Below are 24,678 nucleotides of genomic sequence, written 5' to 3'. Positions count from 1 at the left end.
AATCCATCCGCCATGCCATTCCCGCTACGCATCTCCCCGAGCAACAGCCAGATCCATTGTTTGCCTTGGGGCAGGCCAGAGGGAGAGTAGAGGTGGAGAGGTAGATAGAAAGAGAGAGAGCGTGGACCCATCCCGTCGAGGGATACGGGAAGGGTGTGGACGAGACGGGGGATGTGCTTTTAAACACCAGGCAAAGCGCTTAAGAAGGCATGGGACCGTGCAGATGCAAAGCAGCCTGGAACGAACCCTTTTTCGCATCCCTCCAAAACACCCCTCGGCCATCTGCAGTCGTGAGGAGATTGGAAGGTGGGCTGGCTAAGATATACACGTGCCTATATCTCGACGAGAGTGGGATGGTCGGGCGTCCACTTTTTTCACTTAAATACACACAAGCGCGCTCATTCTGGGTACTAGATCCATCGGGATGTTGCACATCGTCCTTTTCGTCACAGTTTCTCAAATGCCCACTAACAGATCTCATATGTAGTTTATGACTTTGGAAATGTCACAGCGCAATGTGCTTTGAATATTGAATGCCGATATATATATATATATATATATATATACATAAATATATATATATATATATATATATATATATATATATATCTGCATTCGGATATATATATATATATATATATATATATATATATATACATGTACAGGTATGTACTGTAAGGATTCATGTATTAGCAAGGTTTTTGTATTGTGCTTCCCTTCCTCGGCTTCGCAAGAGAGGTATCGACAGCGGATATTTTTTGATTCAATATTCGACATCTACATGCTACTCTCCATCTAACTGTCTGATACAAGCACCAAAATTGTGTTTGTCACCGTATAGCACAATAGAAGTTTTTGTTTCCTAGGCCTAGATTAATCCAAATCATCTTCGTATTTTTATTACGATGGTCAATTCTATCTTCGAAAATTTAATCGTCAAACGAAGAAGAATCTTCTGCGGTATGCTCGTCGAAGTAGAAACACATTTGAGAGTAATTTACAGATATACATGTACATATATATTTATGACACACATACGTGTGTGCATATATTTATACATATATATACATATATATATATATATATATATATATATATATATACATATATATACTTACAAATACAATATAAAAATAAGTATATATATATGTGTATATATATCTAAAAATAAGAGAAATAAGATCAAACCGAAACAAGACAAGAAGATGAGAGACAAGACGCCAACGGAGAAATTTAAAAACTCGTTCCTTCCTTCCACAACACACCGACGCAACAAACCTAAGATCCAAGCACCTAATCACTGTTAACAGCAATCCCTTATTGCCACCTTTTACGAAACGTTCATATTTACCCACAATTACATAATCAAAGGCTGATGCTCTAACACCTTCCACCAAACGCCCTCGAGGCAAATCCAAGGGTATGATGTAGAGGTATCCCAACACCCCCGATCCTCTCCGCATTTAGCTCCCCGATTTCAACCTCATACCCAACTCCATCTCTATCTCTTCATCCGTCTGCCTCTCTCTCCGCACACACCGTCTCCATTTCCACCGACGACGTCGTCCCGAATGCCTGAGAACACACTCGAGTTCTCCCGAGGGAGCCTGAGGGGACAAGACGAAGAGATGGATGTGGAGGGTCCGGAGGGCCGGCGCGGGGGACGAAATGGGAGGGAGGGAATTATAGGACATGGGAAGGGGGTGGAGAGAGGGGTCACTGATGTCCCACGTTGATATACGGGCAAGTAGGGGAGGGGGATCTACTACAACCTTCCCGTGAACTGCTGCTGGTCCCTTCCCTACGTCTTGTAGTAGGCTCAACACGCCTCCGAAGCCATTCCGATACTTTTAGACCAGAATGAACCGGCTAGGAGATCAACTACGGGGAGCCCACTGGGTAGTTGAGAACGGCCGAAATGGTAACCACTACGCATCTGATAGTAAACGGCAGCTTTCAGAAACTTTTTTCTTCACTTCAATTCATTTTTTGGCCCAACCTCCATTTAATCACACGTCTCCAGAACTAATTAATAACGATATATATTAACCGCAATTGGCCAGACTTATTCTTCATCTTATGTAAGTATTTCTTTTTAATGGAGTCAATGCAAGCGTTTATACCAAGTTGTAATTGATTTCGTTAGGAGAGAAACCTAAAAACTGAGAAAAACGAGCCCAAAAATGTTTTTGAATTGGTTAAAGTCACATCCAAATAACGCATCATTTACTCTTTTAGGAAAAGTTAAAAGTGGTCCCCAAAGTAAGACTCGGAAAGGAAGCATTAGTCATATTTCATGTACATCAAGTACAATGTTAGTTGCAAAAAAGTAGGGATACAAATTATGCTCTACTTTATGGTCTACATTTGCTTTTATAGCATGATACAGACCAAAATACAAGGATTTCTTCAATAAATTAGTAGCAAAAAATTGAGCACGATAATACGTGAATAATTGGTGATGTTTAAGATATTCATCCGATTTTCTCGCCAATTTGACCCGAAATGCGAGAGCGCTTATTCCTAGGCGGTGATGAATACAACTCCGTCGAACAACATCGTCATATCAATAGACTGTAAAATGCTTTTCACAGGGAAAAATCTATGCGTAAAAAAGCTAACCCGACGCTCATACCTCACATGCTGATACCCCCCTGAAAACCTCAAATCCCTAAATGGAAAAAAATTGTTGTATGTGAAAATATATCATGATATGGCTGATTACAATTTTTCAGACATATAATTTCGTTGGTAAAATTCTCAGATTACTGCTTATAATAATCAAGAAATAAAAACTTCCTGTGCAATACCGGCATTCCGGTAAAGCGTGGCGTCATCTTGTCGCACAAAGGGGAGAGAGGCTAAAGGTCAATTTTGAATGAAGCCATAGGTCACTATTCTAAGAGGTTTCTATAAGTGGTTTCTGTCGTAGCCTACACTCCATGTACCTCACTCACTTTTGTTACTCCTCCCACCGAACAACATTCCCCTCCGTTCTTTGATCGTTACTTAACCCCGCTCCGATTACTTTCATTCCATCCTCCTTGTCCTCATTGGCTCAGGAAAAATAAAAATCCCTGTGACGCCATTACGATAGATACAAAGCCGCACACACTGAAACGAAAGCGAAGAAATTAGGGGACCTTGATGGGTTGCAAATGATGGGTGGCAAAATCACAATTCGGAAAGGGGGATGCACATACCACGACGAGCGCGGAGATTAAGATATCCGCAAGTCCGTCAGGGATGCTGTGTGCAGCGGGGGAAAATGCTGAATATAAATGAGTCGTAATTGTCCGTCATGATTTATTGCACGTCGGCTTTGCGTCTCCCATGCCAGACCGGAGCACGTGATGCAAGTACGCTGTCGTCCCTCTCTGATAGACGGCCCATTAATTAAGCCCCGGGGCAGCAATTCCAGGGGAGACAGTACCTCGACAGCTGGGGAATGGAAGTCCGTAACTCGCGTATCCACGGGGCAACGAACCACGCGTAAACCGCAATGTAAGCGGCCCTGCGGAGAAAGACGACTGTACGTTGGAGGGTTAGCGGTCCTTGGGTCTAGGTGAGGCCAGACAAGGAGTTGAATTGAAGGGGTGTCCCTGAAAACGCAAAAATTACCTATTACTGCCTAGGCGCCGAATAATAAGGGGTATTTAAACGAATACTGCGACGTTTGACAATGAAGACCATTCATTCTTGCGCTGGCTCATTTTACTCCCAGAATAGTTCACATCTTTATACCCTAGTCCTTCCGACTTACAACCAAGCTCAAATTAAGTGTTTCCAAATTTTATCAAACTTTTGGAGTGTTTACAGAAGGGTATGTTGTTTGTTTGGAGGTATTTTTAAGCGAGCTATCGGTGAAATAAGACAAACTGGGTGAGTGATCATAAAATAGGTCTCAACATAGTGGTACATAGTCGACGTAGTGGACATTAATCCATTGTTATTTACTGGAATTTTGACGTATCATCGTTCTTTGAACGCAACAATATTTTATGTGGAATCCATGCAATAATGGTAGAGGCTACGACAAGCTGGTGAGATGGATTCTTTGCTTTATCCCACGAGTACATGAGATGGAAATGACGTAGATGCGATAGGAAAGTCAGTTTATTTATTAAAGCTGGAGTTCATATGATCGTTCGTAAAAGAAATGTCAGATTGTAATAATTCTTACATCTAAAACTTACAAGATGTTTACCGATGATGTTTTGTGTCTAAAAAGCGACGGAGGAGTCAGTAGTTAAAAATTGTTAGTGTTGCAGTATATTTCTGTTATTTTTTCTACATGAATCAATCATAAAGTCAGAACGTTTGCAGGATTAAAGTTTATTACAGCATACGGAATCACTTCGTGTCGTGTTAGGTGAGGCCCAGAGGTGTAGTCAGAAGTGTAGCCAGTGCGCCCCGGCAAAACCTATCTTAGCCGGAAGATTAGCCATTAGTGAAAAAATATAATACCATTCCACGTGAAAAGCGAATCGTATTTAATTCAATGTAAGATTGTTTGGATCTCACTACAATAGTTTGACTACTGAGTTACAGATCATCAGAAAAAAATAGAATTCAATGCTAATTATGGGTTCGATTGCTTCTCTCATTTGTGATGAGTCGGTCGTTGAAGCTGAATGATAAGCCTTGAGAGGAGGCTTTCGAAATGCGGGAGTGGAGAAGGATTTAAAATATGAATTAGAGTACAAGGAAAGCTAACGAGGAAGTGCTAGGTAAGGGGGGGGGAGAAAGATGGAACTGTGTTAGAGGGAGAAGGTTAAGCAAACAAAGAAGGGGCAGGAATAGGATACGTATGCTCAACGGAATGAAAGTATGCAGAGTGTACGTGTAATTAAAGATGGGCTTATTGTATTAAGGATTTCAGGCTGTGTTTTGCCAGGAGTGGGAATCCATAACCTACCGTACCTAGTGTAATACCTATATATATATATATATATATATATATATATATATATATATATATATATATATATATATATATATATATATATATATATATATACATACACACACACACATTCAAACACGAAATCCCGCCAAACGGCGAATAAATACTCATTTATATAGAAACAGATAAAAGGAAAAGGGATAGGAACACACATGAAGGACGAACAAAATAGAGGTGGGGAGGGGAAGGCGGAATCGAACGGAACACAAGAGTAAAAATATTTCCTTGATCGGAACTCGAACACCGGATCTTTCCACTTGCCGGGCGGATGCTCTTAACCACTTGAGCTATGGTTCAATTTAGTTTTATTCGGTCTAGTATGTTACACTGCTTGTGTTTACATTGTACACTTTGTCAGCTTACAGATTATGGTTACAGCATATTTTCTTTCCTTATTATGGTTACACACTTACATAGACATACATTCATATACATTGCATTAAACAATTGTAACCATGAACAATACTGTGGAAGGAAATAATGATGGCAGGGTTCACAAAATATTTGGAACTGTCGAAACGTCAAATAACACATTGTGAGTGTCCTTTCTTTGTGTCTCTATATTCTAAAAATCTACATCTTTGTTTATATATATATATATATATATATATATATATATATATATATATATATATATATATATATATAAATTGGATTATTACAAAATGGGTTTTACGGACATTCGAGTAAAGCGAGGCACTGCTTAATCCCTGAATTCAATAAAAATCTGTTTTCACCCGAGATGCTAAAAATAAATATTCAGGTGGTCTATTTTGCTGATTTAAGCAATGTTGCATTCTCATAAAGCCCTGGGTGTCAGGAATAAATAAAGCCACAATGCCATTCTGAAATAGCTTTGCTTTCCTTCTAAGAGTTTAAAGGGAACTTCAAAACTAGTTTCTCCAATGGTGTCATCACTCTTAGCTTCTTTTCGTTATACTTGTCACTACTGCTACGGATCTTCAAGTGAATAATATTTACACTCATATACTCTACGGTTTCAGCCTTATATTCGTGAAAATACTTGATATCTATCTGAAAATCTTTCAACACGGATATTTACATTCAGTAGCGCGAATTAAGCTACAGTTGCGGTACGCGAATAATTAAATCTAAGGTATACTTTCTATTATCTTGGTATTTATATTACCATCACTTCAATATTCAGGTATCTACATCCGTAAAATAGTTATTTATATTTGTTAACTAATGTTGACAGAAGACTACTCTTCACAATGATAGAGGCTAGCATACTTCTGTGGTATTTCAAATTAAATGTATTATAAGCATTGAGATGTTTCCTATTAAATTGAACCCACATAAATATTAAATTACATTTATACATTTATGTTCTATGCATCGATGCTTTCCATTCGTGAAAAGCGAAAAATTTAATTTATTTCAATTACTCAGTATTAATCAAGGCATTGGACGTGGAGAGCTCAAAACTTTTATTCCCGTGGATACAAAAAGTGTAGCCTCCCCCTTGAGTGCACTGCAAATAAATTTGCAGTTTACCCCGGATATTTTCCCCCTGGGGGAGGGTATCCGAAGAAAAACATGAAATATTGATCCGACTACAGGTGCGCAAACGCCTCGTCTATCAAATGAACGTTTATTTTAGAGACCTACTTTGTTGGACGATGACAGCTCATAAGTTTCGGACGTGCGGCCCGCAATTCCCACGGTCATCAAGGTGAAACCTAATGAAGACGGATCGATTTCAAACGGCATATTTCACGCAGTCACACGAAGGTCAGTCGGAGCAAAAAGATGTCGACGGGATTACTGAGGTCATGAGAAAGCGTGAAATCCAGTCTGTGTCCGACATTTCAACACAATGACTGACGATGTTGTGAAATTGGACTTTGAGAAGACTAGAAGCAAGCAACCTCACGATCGGAAAAGTCACGCTCTCGAAATGACAAAGCACAAACAATGCACTGGCAGTCAGCTTAAGACATCGCCAGATGGAAAGGATGTGCATTATGAAAAATTCTATTGCAAAATATTTGTTAAATAGTGCTCAAAATAATAGTTACAATAAAAATAGACACGCAATGAATGTGAGGCATTCGAGAAAAATTATTAAACATACGTGCAATTAAATTAAGCAAGACATCTTTCCATTAAGTGCCAAATGTAAAAATAACATTCAGAGCTCTCAAACAAATGAATACTCTGCAATGTGATATTAGGATAAACAAATGCTGGAAATAAGATTTTGTGCCCCAGAATTAAATAGAATCACGCCAATCTCCGTCATGATTCCATGTGCTCAGTCTCCCAGTCTTGAAACTCAGTTATGGGCCCAGATACAGCTACATCATCCCTTGGGTCTAAATTCCAATCCTCTATTTGTGCTCTAATGAGCAAACTGACAAGCAACCGAAGTTTGGCACAAAACTCCGAGAGCACAGGGTATGTGAAATAAATATTAGCCCTCGACTTCCCAAGTGAGATTAATCTCTAGTGATTTTCACGTTCTGTGAATCCGGTTTACGTTGTGTTAAATGGAGGCAGTCGAGGACGAGTGGCAAAGAGGAGCAAGACGTAATTTATTATTGCGTACGAAAAGAATTCTCCATAGAACGACCATAGAATCACTTATGGAGATAACGTAACAAACATGATATCAGTGATCATGAGTTTTCATAAAGTAGAGCCTCGAACCATCAATTTCATGATAACTCTTTGCGAATTTTTTTTAGTATATAGCAATGCATTATAAAGAGATTACCAACTAATGATATCCTGTTCGTCTTAAAGGTTGTGTATATATTTGGAATGTACTGTGGTAATGCTTAGTCCATCAATCTCAAGAAAAAAGAAAAAAACTCGTTTTCACCCGTGCACCAATTTCTGATTATAAATATTTAGGTGGTCTTGCGGGGGGTTGGTCGGAAGTACTGAGAGGAATCAAATCTATTGGTTTCGCCATTAGATGTTTATACATCTGAGTGGCCATAATTTTACTTTGAATGCCCTATCAATGGGAAGAGTACTCTTCCCGAGGTGGTTATCCTCTAGGTAGCACCTAAGTCAACGTCGGCCTAATTATGTAAAATCTGCCAAAACACTCGTGTGTAACGCCGGTGCAAAAACCACCCCATTAATTCGATACAAAAATGTTTCCTTCACGTGACCCAATCGTTTTTACACTTTGCAGTAGTTGCATCAAAGAGTTTCGTGATGATTCTGAGAATGAGGTCATGCAATACCATAAACTTAATGTAATTTATGCGACGGCCTTGCATAATCCCTCGAAAGTAATTCAAATTCAGTAATTCCTTCAGGATTTCCGGACGACCTGTTACAAGTTCTTTGTTTCTCTTGATCGGTACAATCCGTCTAGTTCATATGGTACTCGTAGATATTCGAATGATCTCTTCCTATTGAAACATAATTTATGAGTTTTTCGTAATTTGTGTCTGGATCCGTTTACAGTATCTGAAAACACCAGCATAGATATCTCATTCATACATCCACATTATCCCTGATTCACGGTTTCAAATTCTAAATAAATGTTTTCACAAACAAACAAATAGTACAAGAGAGCACTCGCGTGGAGTGTGGTGCTCTATTAATCTTCTAAACTTTGTGGCGAAGGTGGATAATGTACTTCATAGACATGATAGGTGCGAAACGAGGGGGTAGAAGGAAAATTTGTCATATAAGAGCACCCGCCAATCCATGAAAAGAGCCAAATGGGTTAGGCACTCCTTTAAACGCCAACGGATTTGTGAGAAGCACGAGAGAAGTATAAAGTAAAGGTCCCACGACGTAAGCCAGGAGAGAAATATATTGGCCGATCATAGCGTAAACATTTAGCGACATTGAGGTTATTATCACGGCCCCAAATTATACAGGTAGATTCGACCCTCGGCACAAAATAAGAGAGACAGATACCGTCTAGGACAAATTTCACTACTCAGGATAGCTGGCCCTCGCACGATACACTAATTTAACAAAATCGAATCAAGGCACCCGAATATTTTTATTTAAAAACCAAACTTTAAAAATTTAATCAAATCCACCCATCGTTGCATGATATTTATTGGTATGTACGTGTTCATTTGGCTTGGAGCCTTTGTGTAAAGGAACTAATATACATTAATATGCATGAATTAACTTATATTTGTTCAGTATGATTGGTGCTCTAACAATCTAACAAGCCCCCCAACTGGACCTTGCAGCGGCCTCCTGGATATTAAGTATAAGTAGACACGATCAAATGGATAACAAACGGACGGATGAAGTACTTATCAGCTAGTGTCCAGGTTTAGTACGAGTTTCCATTTTACACCACTATGTACGTCCTGCTGCTTATTTTTCTTGCCCTCGTCCTTCTGCCGTTTGTGGGAAGGTCCCCTACTTTTTCTAACTCCCCAATGTTGATTCCAGTGGTTATTCTTGCGTTTCATACCGTTCCCCGCGGTTATGTCTGTGTACTACTACGAGTAAACAGTCAATCGCTGCTAAGAGTTTAGAAGAAGAACCAATAAAATATTCCTGAGCAAAGTCAATACGGAAAAGGGAACTATCAAAACTAGAGATTAATTTCAAGTTGCAAACATAAAATACTCCAAAACATGGCGTTATTCTATAGAGCCCCGAGTGTGAAGTGGCTTTTTTTCAATGTCGTAACACGAGCAAGGGTGACAAATTTCGACATCATGACATAAAAGAGCGGATTCATAAAGGCATAAAGGTGCCCTTGAGTGAAAAAGCTGGTGCCTAGGGTCCAACGCGCGAAAAGTTTCCTTCTTTCATAAAGTCACGAAAGCCTCATTCTTGTGAGGATAAATTGGAAATATTTTAACAGACGCCCTTTTGTCACACATACGCGAAGTCAAACTGACTCGAATAGATGGAATCGGCGTAGGAGTTGCCATGCTTACGACATAAAATTAACAAAACCTAGATTGCTCAAAGCAACTCACTATAGCACCTGGCACGAATCTCACGCTCTGTTATGAGACCGACAAGATGACGTTTCTAAAGACCTGTCGGCCTGGCTTCAGTTGCGAGGCGTCACTTAACCTCCACCTTTTCTTTTCAATATGGCGCGTACTAAATAACACTGTGACCTCTTTTGATCCTGAACATAGTTATTAAAACTATTCAAACCAGTCCCTTAACTTCAGCAAAATTTAATTTATTTTCGATATTCATTAATATATCTGATATCCCTGTATCGACAGATAATAGAGACCAAGGTCTACATTAGCAACGATAGGTCCTGCTTCCATGCGTGCATGTAGGTATTGTGATATGCCCATGCAGATTTGCAATAAATTTAAAAATGAAAGTAGTTGAAGTAAGGATTTAACATTGAATACCACAATAAAAAAATAGATTATACAATAAGTTAATTTATTGCCATTCTCAGTTTTTAATGGGCACTTTTTTGCCAGCTGGATTTCACCATGTAACGCTTATGGAATTTATAAATCGGGACAACACTGTGCACGCATTTAACATTAATATTTTCCCACGAGTAATGCATCTCTGAAATTTATGTACACTTCTACACATTGATAATTAAACTTATATTTTTTGGAATATTTAACAAAGAAAGCTTTGTCATACCTTTGTTACGGATTGGTTGTAATATAAGAGATGGTGCTCGCAAACCCTTCAACATATCTTACCTCCATCGACCTTTCCCATCGCCATCTATTATCTCCATAAACTTACACTCGTCGACAAACCTATCAAGTTTCGTGTATCTTCGTCGAGGAATAATTACTCACAAATAATGCACTGGCAATTAAGGGAACCTCAATTTTGGAACTTCAATTCACTGTGGAAAGTGTAGGTACTTACAACTCACAACTCGGGAGTGACCTTGAGGGAGCCAAACGTTGCGTGAGTCCGTGAGGGGGGAGGCGGGGGCCAGGGAACATTCAATCGCGCCCAAGCCTGGTGTCACGAAATGCAATTTAAAAGAGGGGGAGAAAGAGGGTGGAAGAGGGAGAAAGAGGGCGGGAGAGGGAGAAAGAGGGCGGGAGAGGGAGAAAGAGGGCGGGAGAGGGAGAAAGAGGGCGGGAGAGGGAGAAAGAGGGTGGGATAGGGAGAAAGAGGGTGGGATAGGGAGAAAGAGGGTAGGAGAGGGAGAAAGAGGGTAGGAGAGGGAGAAAGAGGGTGGAAGAGGGAGAAAGAGGGTGGGAGAGGGAGAAAGAGGGTGGGAGAGGGAGAAAGAGGGTGGGAGAGGGAGAAAGAGGGTGGGAGAGGGAGAAAGAGGGTGGGAGAGGGAGAAAGAGGGTGGGAGAGGGAGAAAGAGGGTGAGAGAGGGAGAGCACGAGAAAAAAAGGGATGGGGAGAGAGAAATGGAGAAAGATCAACGCCCATCAACACAACACGAAAACCGAGAGGCGGGAGAACGAAGGATATGGGAGGGGCAGGCGACCCTCCCCAGTATGAATATCACGAGGTTGAAGGGAAAATAGAATAGAAGAAAGAGGGTGCGTGGAAGCGGGGGAATTAGGACGGAAAGAGGGTTGACCAGAAGTAATGCTAACGACGCAAACGAAAGGGACGGAAGATGAGGGAGAGTTCTCAGTAATACGGGTCATGAATTAATAACTACGCATATATTATTTCAAAGAGAATAAATGTAAGAATATGTACACACCCCATACGTACGTATAATAAAATGTACATTTACACATTTCAGGGATACATTACCCTGCTCATGATGATTATATTATATATTCCTTGACTTTAAAAAAAAACTACGCAGATATCGATGAAGGAGCTCTGATAAGATTTTGTGTGCACGTGGGAAAAATGTCTCACTCCCGATCGGGCTGGGGGGGGAGGAGTGAAGGTAGGCGAGGGATGGTGGGGGAGGTTTAGGAAGTGGAAGATGGGGTGAGAGACGGCGAGGGAAAGAGAAAAGGGGAAAGCGGGGGTACACAGAGAATGCTGGAAGAAGAAATCGATACACAGGTAGGGAAAAATATAAAAGATTCTTTTTCACTGTTTCTCATAAGGTAGGAGCCGGTTAAGGTTGCGAGAGTTCATGAGACTGGCTCGGGGGAATCAAGGGGCGGGGCTTGGTGTGGAAATGAAATATTAGCAGCGTGGTATTCAGGAAAGGCAGCATTGCAGGGCGCAGGGAGAACTTCAGATGCAACGTCTATCTAATAACGCTGCCTCGCACCTCACCTTCTCCGCGGAATCAATCAAAAGCGCGTACGGTTCATGCCGCGACTCTATGAAAATGTCCCACTTTTCATGTAAGACGACCGTCACATTAATCTACCAGATTAATGTGACGGGACTCTGGAACTTGTTTTGGGGAATTTATTTTCAATAATAGATTTGTTGTACGTTTTCTCTTCCGAAGCATTCTTCCATACTTGCCCAAATCCCTTTCTACGCTTTTCTTCAGTAGGAATAAACAATAATATGATTAAATATTTTAATTTAGATCAAGACTCCGGAACGAACCAGTTCACCTTACATATCCAATTATGACATTATAACAAGAAAGTCAAAGGAACTCTATCTTAATGACGTCGTAGAACTTGACGAAGTGCATATAAATTCCAAGAAACTGCGTGAGATACCGCAGCGGTAACTTTTGACGATGTCATCCGCTAATATGCATTACAATATAACAATTTCAGAACATAAAAATCATTCGGCATGACCGGGATACGAACCCGGATCCCTCGATGTCGGGCCGAGTGCATTAGCCAGTGAGGCGAATGATTTTTAAACTCTGAAATTATTTCATTGAACTGCATATAATTTATACATTATTGCGTACTCATCAATTGAGAGAGTGGGCAAAAGTCTTAAGGAATGATATAGGTTTTCGGATTATTTTTACCATTGGTAATATAACAGTTAGGTTTTGGATGGATAAAAGCTACCAAACGATACAGCTCTATTCCTTCATTTAGTAAAGGCTAAAACAGTAAAGTTCTATTCCTTCATGTAGTCAATGTATTAAGGAACAGGATTAAAAATTTTGAATAAATAAAAAATACGAAAACTGTATAAAGAGTTCACACAAGGAACCTTCATTGTACCATGGTAAATAAAATTTCGGCAAAATATTTGTGACGATAAAGACATCTTCGCCATATATATTTTCCACGGTGGGAGTCTATAGTAAGTACACATTATTTGAGCAGCCATGTTGTGCGGTTAGCAGTTTCAGGATAATTGACTTCCTTCACCGGTTAATATTGGGTTGCACGAGCAGTGTTCGGAAACGCAATGGTATGCAATGGAAATGAAGATTTTGGATTACAATTTTCCGAGTAATTAACCTTGGGGAGGAAGGATTATATTTAAATCTTTCACCGTGGAGTCTATTCCTGCCGTTCTATCTTGTGGGATCTAACCAGTCGATTCAGCGTGGAGTCCCGATGACGGTGTCCGAAGTAAACTCCATGGCCATGTGCCTTTCCGAAGTCTCACCCTCTCGCCGGCTCTCTAACACGAAAATCCCATCCCAGTCTCTCCCACAATCTCGTCGAACGCAATTCCCTGCCGCAGCGATCCCTCACAAATCTAGCGGATCTGATCCAACACCGCCAAGTTCGTTTAATAACTTATCCCCCCCTTTAACCCTCTCTACGGTGGGAGCGCTCGACTTAGCAGGTCCACTTGAAGCGCCTTTCGATATCGGCTATATTTTATTCCGATAAAAGTTTGTAAATGTTCATGCGTATTATAAAATGGTAGGTACAGACATGACACACGCACGACTGAAAATTATTTTCGACTATTTTCGATACTTACCAATTGATCACCTTATGAATTCCAAAGCAGAAAATGTTCCTCCGGCGCAAAATGGTGAAACTGAGCTCACGAATTCCACCGCTTTGACAAAGCTTTCTACTCCTATTCCTTTCATGATTGTCTTCAAGCAGATACTTCTACCTTAAGGTACGTACATAGACTCGCTCAACTAAATCATCTCATATCACTGGAAGAGTTTCTGGATATTAAATATCAAACGTGTTTCGCTGGATATTAAGCTTCTGCGGAATTACCAAGCATCATTACGTGGATTACACTGAATTCAAAGGCATGACCTTGTCCTTAATTGCATTCAAGTACTGGGTTAAAATTTTACTACAGCGACAAGCCAAAAGGGACTTACAATTACCACCATGTATACCATATATAAAAGCGCCCATATTGCGAAGTCTAAAATACTGATGGTAACGCTAGTCGAATACGAAGCCTCCGAATTTAATTATGGTCGCGACATATTAATATGTAACAGGGGGATGGGAAACAAGGGCCGTGTACGAGCAGAGGGATGGCGAGAGATAGAGAGGGGGGGTAGAATGCCAAAAAGCGCGTCGAAAACAAAAAGAATGAAATTGAGGGGTAAAGAGGCGGAGGAGAGGGCAGCCGAAGAGGAAAAGAGAGGCGGGTGAAGGGACGGCCCCATCGGTTAATAATTCAGAAAAGAAGCGGACCGTAGGATATGAGATTTGAAATCCGGATGTATAGGCGGGGGAGGGGACACGGGTGGCGGGGGGAAGGGAATGGCGTGGCGATAGGGTGCTGGTGGGCGGTGAGGCGGACTTATGAAAAGAGGCAATCCCAGCAGGTATAAAACGCACCTCAATCGGATTCGATGAATAAGTGAATGGTTTGGTGGGAGCTCGCAATTTCTCCGCGCTTGGACTTTCTGAGAAAGGCAGCCTTACGGTAGGAAGGTGGTTGGGTGGAAGGCCTGCATGAGGTGGAGAAAGAGGGGGGAGGGACTGAGATATAGTAGTGCGGGGGTCATTTTTACTAAGAACAGGTTAGCCGTGTACGGATAAGGGGGGGAGCCGGAAAGAGGAACATTTTTGAATGGAGGAGTTGGTGCCCGAGTCCCAAGGGGCAACGAGTCACCTTGAACCTCACCCGCAGAGCCAAACACAAGATACAGGCCATTCTTCCGATTGACAATCGGCGATATGGGAACACGCAGTAAACGAATGCCACGAGGGATTTTAGCCAACTCTGAAATGACCGAAGAACAAAATATCTCTGGAATTCATCAGTTAGCGATCCCAATCTTATTCGAAAGTTTTAACGTCTATCCGAATTTACGGCGCGCAGAAAAGCAAACAAATAAGAATGGTAATAAATTCGATTGCCTCTGTGCGCCGGACAAGCCTTTCAATTCTCTAGGCTGGTGTGTAAAGATTTCCGCTCGACTTTCAACTTCAGAAGTGAAAACGACTGAATTACACGTATTTAATAATTAAAAAACTCTGATTCTTTCAATAAACAAAGCTATTTCTATATGCTAGCATGATCTCCCAACCAATGAGAAAACCAATGACCGAATGGTCGAGCATATCTAATATTGAACTCCATGGCACTACCCAAAACACGGAGAGGGGTCATGATTTCAGCTATCGTGATTACAGTCACTCAGGAGAGTAAAGTGGTCTAAAAAAGTGGCTTAAAAATTAAGTGACGAAGCTAATTATGTTACCCTGCTACACAATTTTCATTTAAACCAGAAGCAAACCATCAAGTGGAATAAGTCATCCATTTTCTGTAGGATTGCAAACACGAAGAACATTTTCAAAGTGATGAAGATGTGTTTATTTTCCATACACAATTCCTATATAATTTGACTGCAGTCTCATTATGTGGCTACTTATTATTCACATTAAAATAAATAATGTGGATACAACACAATTTTCGTCAAAAAGAAATGCATCCATTTTAATTAATTGCTACTTCGGAAGATCAAAAAGTATATTTGACGGAAATGAATTTTGGGGCCCCATCCATGTATGTTGAGGCGACATTTCCAAATCAAACCACTTCGACTGAAAAATATCTCGGGAGTGCGGGTAAATAGATACGTGCAAGTCAATTAAGATCGTACGTCCATTCTTCATCATTACCGGAGAGCACATACGAATTGAGGTGAAATTGACTGATGTGGCATTCCCTTTACAGATACCCATTTTCACTCGAGTTAAAATTCAAAATGCAATAATAGATATATAATTCCCTTTTTCAAACCTAATTAAATTATCTAGCATGCAAAACAATTCCATTAAACTAATTTAAATCAAAGGAGATGGATTTTAATAAATATTCTAAGCAACATTCCTTCTACTCAAAGTGAAATACTAATGGCCGAATAATCATAAGATTATGGAAAATTTTATGGAGAAGAGTTGAAACTTTAACAGTCAACGTATGAAATGATTTTTTACGAGATTTGTTCATATTATGCAACTTGCATTGCCTTATTACGTCAAAATCAATGAAAAACTCGCTGGAGAATTTTACGCGAAACTGAAAAATTCCAGCTTTTAACTTCTACGCATGAATATCGGTGGGCCTCATAAAACTGCGTCATAAAGTATAAAGTACACTAGGATGGCGCATCATAGGGATACTCCAGATCTTATGATACGTATATTGCGAGTTGATAATTCAGGAAACTAAATCGGACGACGGGAATTAACGCCACCGAAACGAGAGGGAATAACTGACACGGGCAGGCAGGGTGTAAGCAGACAAGGGGTGGGATTGAACCACTCGGGCCGAAGCAACGAGTGAGTATGTGTGTTAAGGTGCACGGCCTCGGGCACATAGGCGAGTGAATTGAATGGAGCGGCAACGGCGAAATAGGTCGGGGTCACACCCCAGCGTCTCCCATCCACCTCCTCCTCCGAACGCCCCGCACACCCCTTCCCCGCAAGCTTTCCCCAACCCCTATCCCCCCCACAAGCTTCGCCCTCCGACAACCCCTCGACCTCACGCACCACCTCCCAACCCTTGCAAGGCCAATCGACCACACCAGCCACCCTCCGGCGATGACGTAAGCGGAACGTGAGGGGGAGGGGTTGTGTGAGCATTACGAGCCATGGGACCAACAGCCTCCCCTTCTCCCCCGCGGATGGCGACGGCGGGGGTTTTAATTGTGAGACTACAGCTTGCACGCGCCCCCCTTTCCCTCGCCTCGCCTCGACACAACAGCGAGATACCATCGCCGGATGGCGACGATATCTAGCTTAATCTCATCATCCGTGACTCGAGGGGAGTGACTGACGACGCCATGACGCGCACTGCGGTTCTTCTTCGTAGCCGGAAAATTATGCCCAAAACCCACGGCCAAATGGCAAGCCGGCGCGAATTGAATCCGAAAGAAAATTATCTTACGTGTTGCCGAATCCTGATACAACTCAGTTCACCAGATGGCTTGATGGGGCCAAAGTAATTTAATCTTTTACCGGAATGTACCAGATAACTGAGAAAAAAATTTGAGCTATGATGAGAAACTTGTCTTTTTAACAAGATAATCCAATCTATATTTTAAATCATAATTCAAATTTGGATTTCTTTGGAACCAGGCTCATCATTTGATATCGTTTATGTACGGGCGCAGATCCTTTCCATTTTATTTATTTTGTGATTTCACTTGACTGCTGAATTATGTACAGTATTATTAGTATGGAGCGCATTTTTTAATCTCCGTTAATGACCCAATGTTTTACTCCTCGCTTGAGGAGTTTAATTCTGCTAGGGCGATTGAAGTTCAATGCAAACAGGTATATCCAGTAATTGGCTACTGTAAGGTATCGTTTTTATGTGTTGTACAGGTGAGGTGCTATTTGAATATATTTGATTTATTGACTTTATTTTATGTATATCCTTTTGTATTCGTGCGTCATACTATGTCATCGAAAATTAAACTTCCTCCGTGTCTTTTAAAGCAAATACCTTAAGGGTTAACCTGAAGCTCCATCCCGATTTCATCAACTGTTACTATGTAGAGAGAAAGAAACAAAATTAGTTACAAAGTCAAATTTTTAATATCTATTTCTGGATATTAATAAATCACTCATATCATTGCGAAATAATCAGAAATTTCAGAAGATTATATGCAAACCGTTTGCATACTTTGATTAATCGGCTACTCGCATGTCCGCTTCAAAACAACCAATCGAACAAAGCAATCCCACACTAATCGTGTGTCGACCCCACTCTAGTTATTGATAGACGAAAAAATGATGAGAGAGGGAGAAAAGGAGGATGAGGCGGGAACGGCTTCCCCGAAAACCACAAAACCCTTTCCCAAGGGTTAGCAATCCGAATATCACGCGAAGGAGCGGGATCAGTAAATTCTATATTCCACTTCCATGAAATAGCCGTTGTGAACCCCATGATCAAGCAATCATCCAATCCCTCCACCTCAACGAGACTCGTCTCGAAAATCTTGCAATGTGATCACGAACGCTGGAACTACGATTTTTCGAACGTGAGGAACTCGTATGCATTTGCAGTCGTGATATTTCGTTTGAAGAAGAAAATCGGGATATGAGACATTCAAGACTACTGCAATGTCAAGTAATAGTACCATGTACCTCTTTTTATCGCAGAGGTCCATGGACTTGAACGACGCTTTCATTCAATGAGCTTTTATGGAAACTTGGTTTTGATATTTAACATATATGCATGAATGAAAACACACATTAATTGTTCATTAGCATTTATAGAATTATAGAATTTAAATAAAAAATCTACGCTAACTATGCTATATCACAACATTATTTTCTACCATCGTTTCACAATTTACTTCATACAAAACATTTTTTGAACATCTCTCACGTTCAACACAAACCAGGCAACTTTGTTGGTATGCACTAAATATCACTTTTTATTAATATATGAAATGTACGAGAGAATGTTTCATAATTTATTTTTAACTCATAATTTACCACCCCTACCTAACCCATACCTTTGAATGAGCCTTGAGAGCACATCTTGAGTTCAGACACCTTAGGCCTCCAAGAAATTAGTAGAAATTACGAGAAATCCGGACGGGGGGGGGGCTTTAATAACATAAAAAGAAGAATTCCTTAAAATTAACCTGTTACAAAGAAAATGTACAAGAAAGCAGAGTAGGAAAATAAGGAAAAATATATTAAATTGACGCAGAATAGAAGCCAAAATGAAAAGTCTGCTTCACCTTAATAGTTTCCCTGCGGTAAAAACTTACTGCTAATGCATTGCTTACGTTAAATTTTCCGAGAGAGAGTGCACTTGGAAACAAAACTTTTTTTCCCTAAAAATAGCCATCAAAATGAAACACCACGATGAAGCTGGAAAACGATTTCTAAGTACTCGGGAAATGAGGGGATACGATTAGAAATCTGGCGAAACGAATTCTAACAATAGTATGTCAAACCTCAGTGACGACGAAATAAACCACCACCTGGTCGAATCGAACCCACATGAATAGGAATGAGCACTGCGGTGCACTTGGGGAAGTCAAATGCTGCCGAGCCCGACACGCAGCCACGAGAGGAATTTAATGGAGTTTTCCCGTTCGCTGCTGCAGCGCAAACGCTCTTCAATGGTCACTGGATTGATTAATTACCGGCCGACTGTGCTTACGGTGCAGCTGCCGAAAGATCAGATGGTGAGCCTGGTTAGCCATGTTAACTAACCAGAGGGTTGGAGGTGACCTCACGTTTGGATACGTTTCAAGGAAATAGCGGCGTTCCTCTCTGACCCAAACTGACTGAGGAAACTGATCAAATAATGCGCCGGTTACCCGCCAGTGATTGATAAAAAAAAATCCGCAATTGATGAATGAACATTGTTTTCCAGGGTGATACTAAATGTTATTCAGATTTCTGAATATGAAGAGCTTCTACGATGAAAGGATGAAAAACTCGGGAGTTCATACGGACATTAAATATTTGATATTTTAGTTAAAATAAGGCTAATTTATATTTACAATCTTGAAGATGCTTTCAACGAACTTCATTTATTCTACATTAAATAACATTTCTTCCCAAATTAATGACAGATAAATTTGAAATTTAAAAAAAAATCTCTATCCTTAGTTATAACTAGAAAACAAATGTTTGCGGATGTAAAAAGTTATTACCCTATATTTAAATCAGCATCTACAGTTTTTGGGATGCTTTAAGCTTCGAAATGACCGACTTTTACATAAAACCACGGATACTGACCATTACATTTTCGGAGAGTGCATTGTCCGATTTTATGTACATAATGCATATATTTCATGGAGAAATGGATGAAGTAAGATTCTAGGTACGTTATGACGCATTATTTGAAAATGCTCACCCCAAACATTTCCAGCAAGTTTGCAATAAATTGCGTATGATGACCGTAAAACGTTACCTTCAAACTATCCCTTTTTTGTTGGTAGTTTAAAAATACATGCAAAATGTCATTTGGTTTATATTCAGAAGTGTACTTAAGTTTCCATGGCTATAACGATAATTCTCCTCATGTCTACTCAAGAGAAAGGAACGATCACATTCCTGGGATTCTATACTCGTATTTCCCGTTCCAAAAGCCAAAAAGCGTTCAAAGGGGCAGAGCAAAGCGATTTTGAATCCTAGTGTGTCGCAGTTGCTGTTCAACAACTCGAGCCGATTCAACATTGAACTGAGACTTTTCGCCCGAAACAAACATTTGCGCGGATTTCATGATCTTACCCTTAATGGAATGCAAACTCGGGATGATATAGGATGGGCATAGCACATGTAGAAATCAAAGTATCAAGGGCATGCATGGAATGGGAAAAGAATTTTGCGCGAGGAATTAAGAAGTAAAGGCAAGGATGACCATACGAGCCAATTAATTCGTAAAGCCAATTAATGTGAATAAATATTACCTTGCATAGATCGCTATATTAGACTATATGAGCTTTTCCGACGTCTAGATCATACCATCAATTAATAAAATCTATGAATAAACTGTTGACTTTTTTAAAGTTAATAACCCGATCAAGATTATATCCAAGGTTTTCCGCCGGAGTAATATCACAAGAAGATGGTTATATAAATGGTAGGTTGTTCTCAAATACAAGTTACATGATTTATCCAGTTTTATTACCAGAAGGAATCTAATGAGCGTTTTCGTATTGTACCAGAGACACTAATGAACCAGAGAGACACTAATCAACCCCACGGAATTTTTGCTTGAAGGAACATTGCAATCATTCTAAGAATTGTCTTTGGATACGATAATGGAATGGCAAGGTAAAGTAATTTCAATGTCCACACCAAGAAAAACAACTCTTTTATTAAAACTATTTCCTGCACAGCCAAATTTATTCTGCGGAGAATATTTTCACATACAAGGCAAATAGGTATGTACATGTGCCTATTCGCCATTTCCTGCAACATTATTGCCATTACAAATCTTCTTAGGGTCATTCTCAGCATCTTGTATCGGGAAACTTTTTCTAGCCAAAATGCGAAAAATAATTCCCACAGAAAAGTTTAGCGGAAAACAGCTAATTTGAATAAAATTGCATTTTCCTTCCATGCGCAGGCATAGCCCCGAAAATATAAAACACCAAGCATTTCGCGACTTTGACTTTGTTTTGAATAGCATTATTACATGGCTACGCAACTTAACCATACATAGATTCTTTCATGCTCGGTAATCTGTAATAGGAGAGTAGTGACTAAAGCCTCTATCGGCTGTCTTAACGAGGGAAAATCAAGATAGTAGTTGAACAATTTAGCGGTCATTCCACATTAAGTTATGCAAAACAAATATTAACTCCCTCTAACAGTTTTATACGGGCTTTATATATCATCAGACAGAATATTCCCCAATAAACATTTTTCATTAAAGTTATTAGGCTCCACGAAAACGAAAACGCTCTCCCATGCAATCCCCACGCAAATCTGCAAAACGGTTCGCAAAAGGCATAACCGAGTAAGGATCTAAAAAATACGACGATTAAAAGATGTCTACACACACAAACACACAGACTTCAGAGCCTCAATTCCCCCTTTCGAAAAAAATCCCAGTTTGGCGCCGTCGTTTCAAAATTAGGACGGGAGTCATAAGGGTAGAAAGGGACATTTCCCCAGAAAAAACAACATTCCGACCGGCTGAATGAAGGCCCGTATAGCAGCGCGGAGAATGGCACTGGGGGGGAGGAGGAGGGAGAATTAAAAGGGAAAACCTCGAGGAGTAAAGGCTGGGGCATATTTTTTGTCCGAACGCGCGACGGAAAATCTCAGAATTAGAATGCCCGAGAGGGTAAAGGGGGAAGGGAACTATTTAAACGACGCCATCCCAGGGAAGGGAGGAGGGTTGGGAGGGGTGAAACGCTGAGGAGGAGAGCCAAAAAGTGACGGGGTGGGAGAATGGGTAGATTGGCGTTGGGTGTCCCTCGACTGCCGTGGCATCTGCACTATTAAGAAGTGGCGGACAGTGAAGGCATGGGGTAGGATACGGATCTACATGAAACGTGAAGAGGTACACTTGGGCTCACATAGCTGTAAAAGACTCGATCCGCCATCGAGAGTTTAGCTTGAAACTGAAGTGGTTCTCTCGTGCAGCGCGCACACAAACGCATGAACGCCCTAGAAAGTTCCCGCTGACCGATCAATTCGAACAAAGTTTGTTAAACTTTCACGATTCAGGGAAACGCTCGGTGTCTGCTAAATATTAAAAGTAAACGAAAACTTTGACGAATTTTCATCATCGGGCGATATTTTACCATGTTATTTCGACAAGTAATAAAATTTTAATTTAAAGGTGTAAAGAAAAGAAGTCAATCCAAGAAGATGGCGAGTCATAAAATTGGAGTCCTTCACGCAGCACAAGAGAGGGTAGTAGTAGTATTTAGGGGAGGCGACCGACTGCTGAGGTCATTTGCGCCATAAGGAACGGATAGGGAAGGATGAAGGGTGGAGAGAAACCCAGCGTCGGCATTAGCCTACTCTTTACGAAAGGCGCCTAGGGGTCCACAGCTTAAAGTCCCATCCGACGGACGGCGTACTCACTCAAAGTGCCCTCCACAAAGCACCTCAAGTAGGGATCGAGATACCTCTGAAAAATATTCAACACCGCCGGGATTTGAACCCGGGCCCTCTGGGATAAGAGAGGGTTCTTGGAGACAAAGAGAATGTTCGAAGGGAAAGATCAGGTCATGCATGATAGACAAGTTCTTGATCTGATAGAGGAAAAAGAAAATATAAAATCGGTAGTAATAAAGAAGGGCAGCAGAGATATAAAATGGTCAAAAATATATTACGCTCAAGAAATTTAAAGCCCAAACGAATTAAGTTGGTTTTGCAGGGTATTGCCAGAAAATTTATCACAGAAAAATTTTGAAGCCAACAATAATACGAGTACGTATACTGCTATATATCCCTTCAAAGGAAGCGCTACAAGATATTTTTTTAACAACCACCAATTCTCTTTGAAAATTAAGAAAAACTCCTTTGGCGGAATGGATACAAAATTAAATTTCACGAGAGCATAGGGTGGACGACAGAATAATACAAGGTGACATGGATGTGGGCGAACCTATTTAGAGTTATGAAACTAATACATACTGCAGTGGCCGGTTAAATAGAGATATGGCCCCGTAAATTGGTAAATCTTCGAGTGACGGGGCAGTACGTGATAAGCGGAGTTTTCAAATGGAACAGAGGCATTTCAATATCAGAAATAACGCAAATAAACTTCTTAAAGAATTAAATGTCCATAATCACGACAAGAAGAGGACAGACAAAGTGCTCTTTAATAAAAATGATTAACCCGTTCCGAAATGAAATAAATTAAAATTCAAGTCAGAGATTTTTCTAGAAGTAACCTGCATGCTATGGTCCGTAAATGACAGTAAATTTGATGAAGTATGCCGATCTTCACAATAAAGTAATGCAACAAACATATTATGGACAATAGCACCAAAATAATAATATATCGTACATGGAATTAGTATTTTAACTAGGCAATAATAACTAAGACAAGTGAAGTAATTTATTTAAAAAACAACGAAGATGCAGTGAGCGAAAAGCTTAGGCATATTTAGGTTTTCTACCAGAGGGACTCAATTAAATTCTGCCAGACATTAAATGCATGAAAACTTATGTCAAGAGTATGATACTCCAAGATAACTCTGCAACAACAATAGAGTTCAAGACAAAAGATTTGAAGAGATTTTAATTTGGTGTTAGAGAAATTTTTAGTAATAAATGGACCAATCGAATTACCAATGGACAAATCCACCGAAGAGAATAGCGCAAAAAAGGAGTATGTCGAATAATTTACTCTGCACTAATCATAATGACTACATTATGGAGCACAAATCTCCTGGAGACGGCAGTGCAAAGTAGAATTATAATTACACACCAAGAGCATTTGAGATATATCACATACAAAGTAATAAATGAAGAGCACTGAAATATTAATTGAGCTGAAAGGCAAAGAAAAATAACCTTCCGCTGGAATTCTGATTATGAGATACGAGTTAAGGCGTAACCTTGCCCTTGAACGCATCAGTACCCCTTTGTTTACCAACTAAAACCTAGGAATGGACCCCGAAATAATAACCTTGAGAGGAAATTTCTACGTATACCTCGGAGTTTGCATCCATTTACACAGGACATTCTACCGTGAAGGGCATTTTTTTCTTTCCGTGTAAGTACTCTGTTTCACCCTATACTAAAAATATTCCATCGTCGTTGCAATTAGCTAAAAATGAGAGTAACACCCCACTTTTAAAAATCGTTAACACGACATAAACCTTAAAATAAAAAAATGAGATAACGTTATGAAAAAACCCTTGCAGCGAGTGGAATAAACATGTGGTGGTGATACACAAAGGAGCAAGAGAAAAGAGAAAATCAATGGACAAGGTTAACGAGGGGAGGCAAAGAGGATCTGAGATTGTAACGAATGAAATCATTAATCCTCTTTGT

The 24,678-nt window shown here is 40.2% G+C and overlaps 1 protein-coding gene across 4 annotated transcripts in view; it reads right to left on the bottom strand.

Annotated features, from left to right (window-relative positions):
- The window catches only part of LOC139697582 (uncharacterized), a 525,492-nt gene that overhangs the window by 106,703 nt on the left and 394,111 nt on the right, over window positions 1-24,678 (bottom strand). Inside the window, exon 1 of one of the 4 annotated variants that reach the window (XM_071596351.1) lies at window positions 3,434-3,541. The exons of the other annotated variants lie outside the window; for them this stretch is intronic. The gene's annotated coding sequence lies outside the window, so the exon portion shown is untranslated. Of the gene's footprint in view, window positions 1-3,433; window positions 3,542-24,678 lie in introns of those variants that run through there. 4 annotated transcript variants of the gene reach the window in all.

This window comes from Hetaerina americana, unplaced genomic scaffold (assembly GCF_022747635.1).
Source record: "Hetaerina americana unplaced genomic scaffold, ioHetAmer1.1.p SCAF_8, whole genome shotgun sequence".
NCBI lineage: Eukaryota > Metazoa > Arthropoda > Insecta > Odonata > Calopterygidae > Hetaerina > Hetaerina americana.
This window is presented reverse-complemented; position numbering and strand designations above follow the sequence as displayed.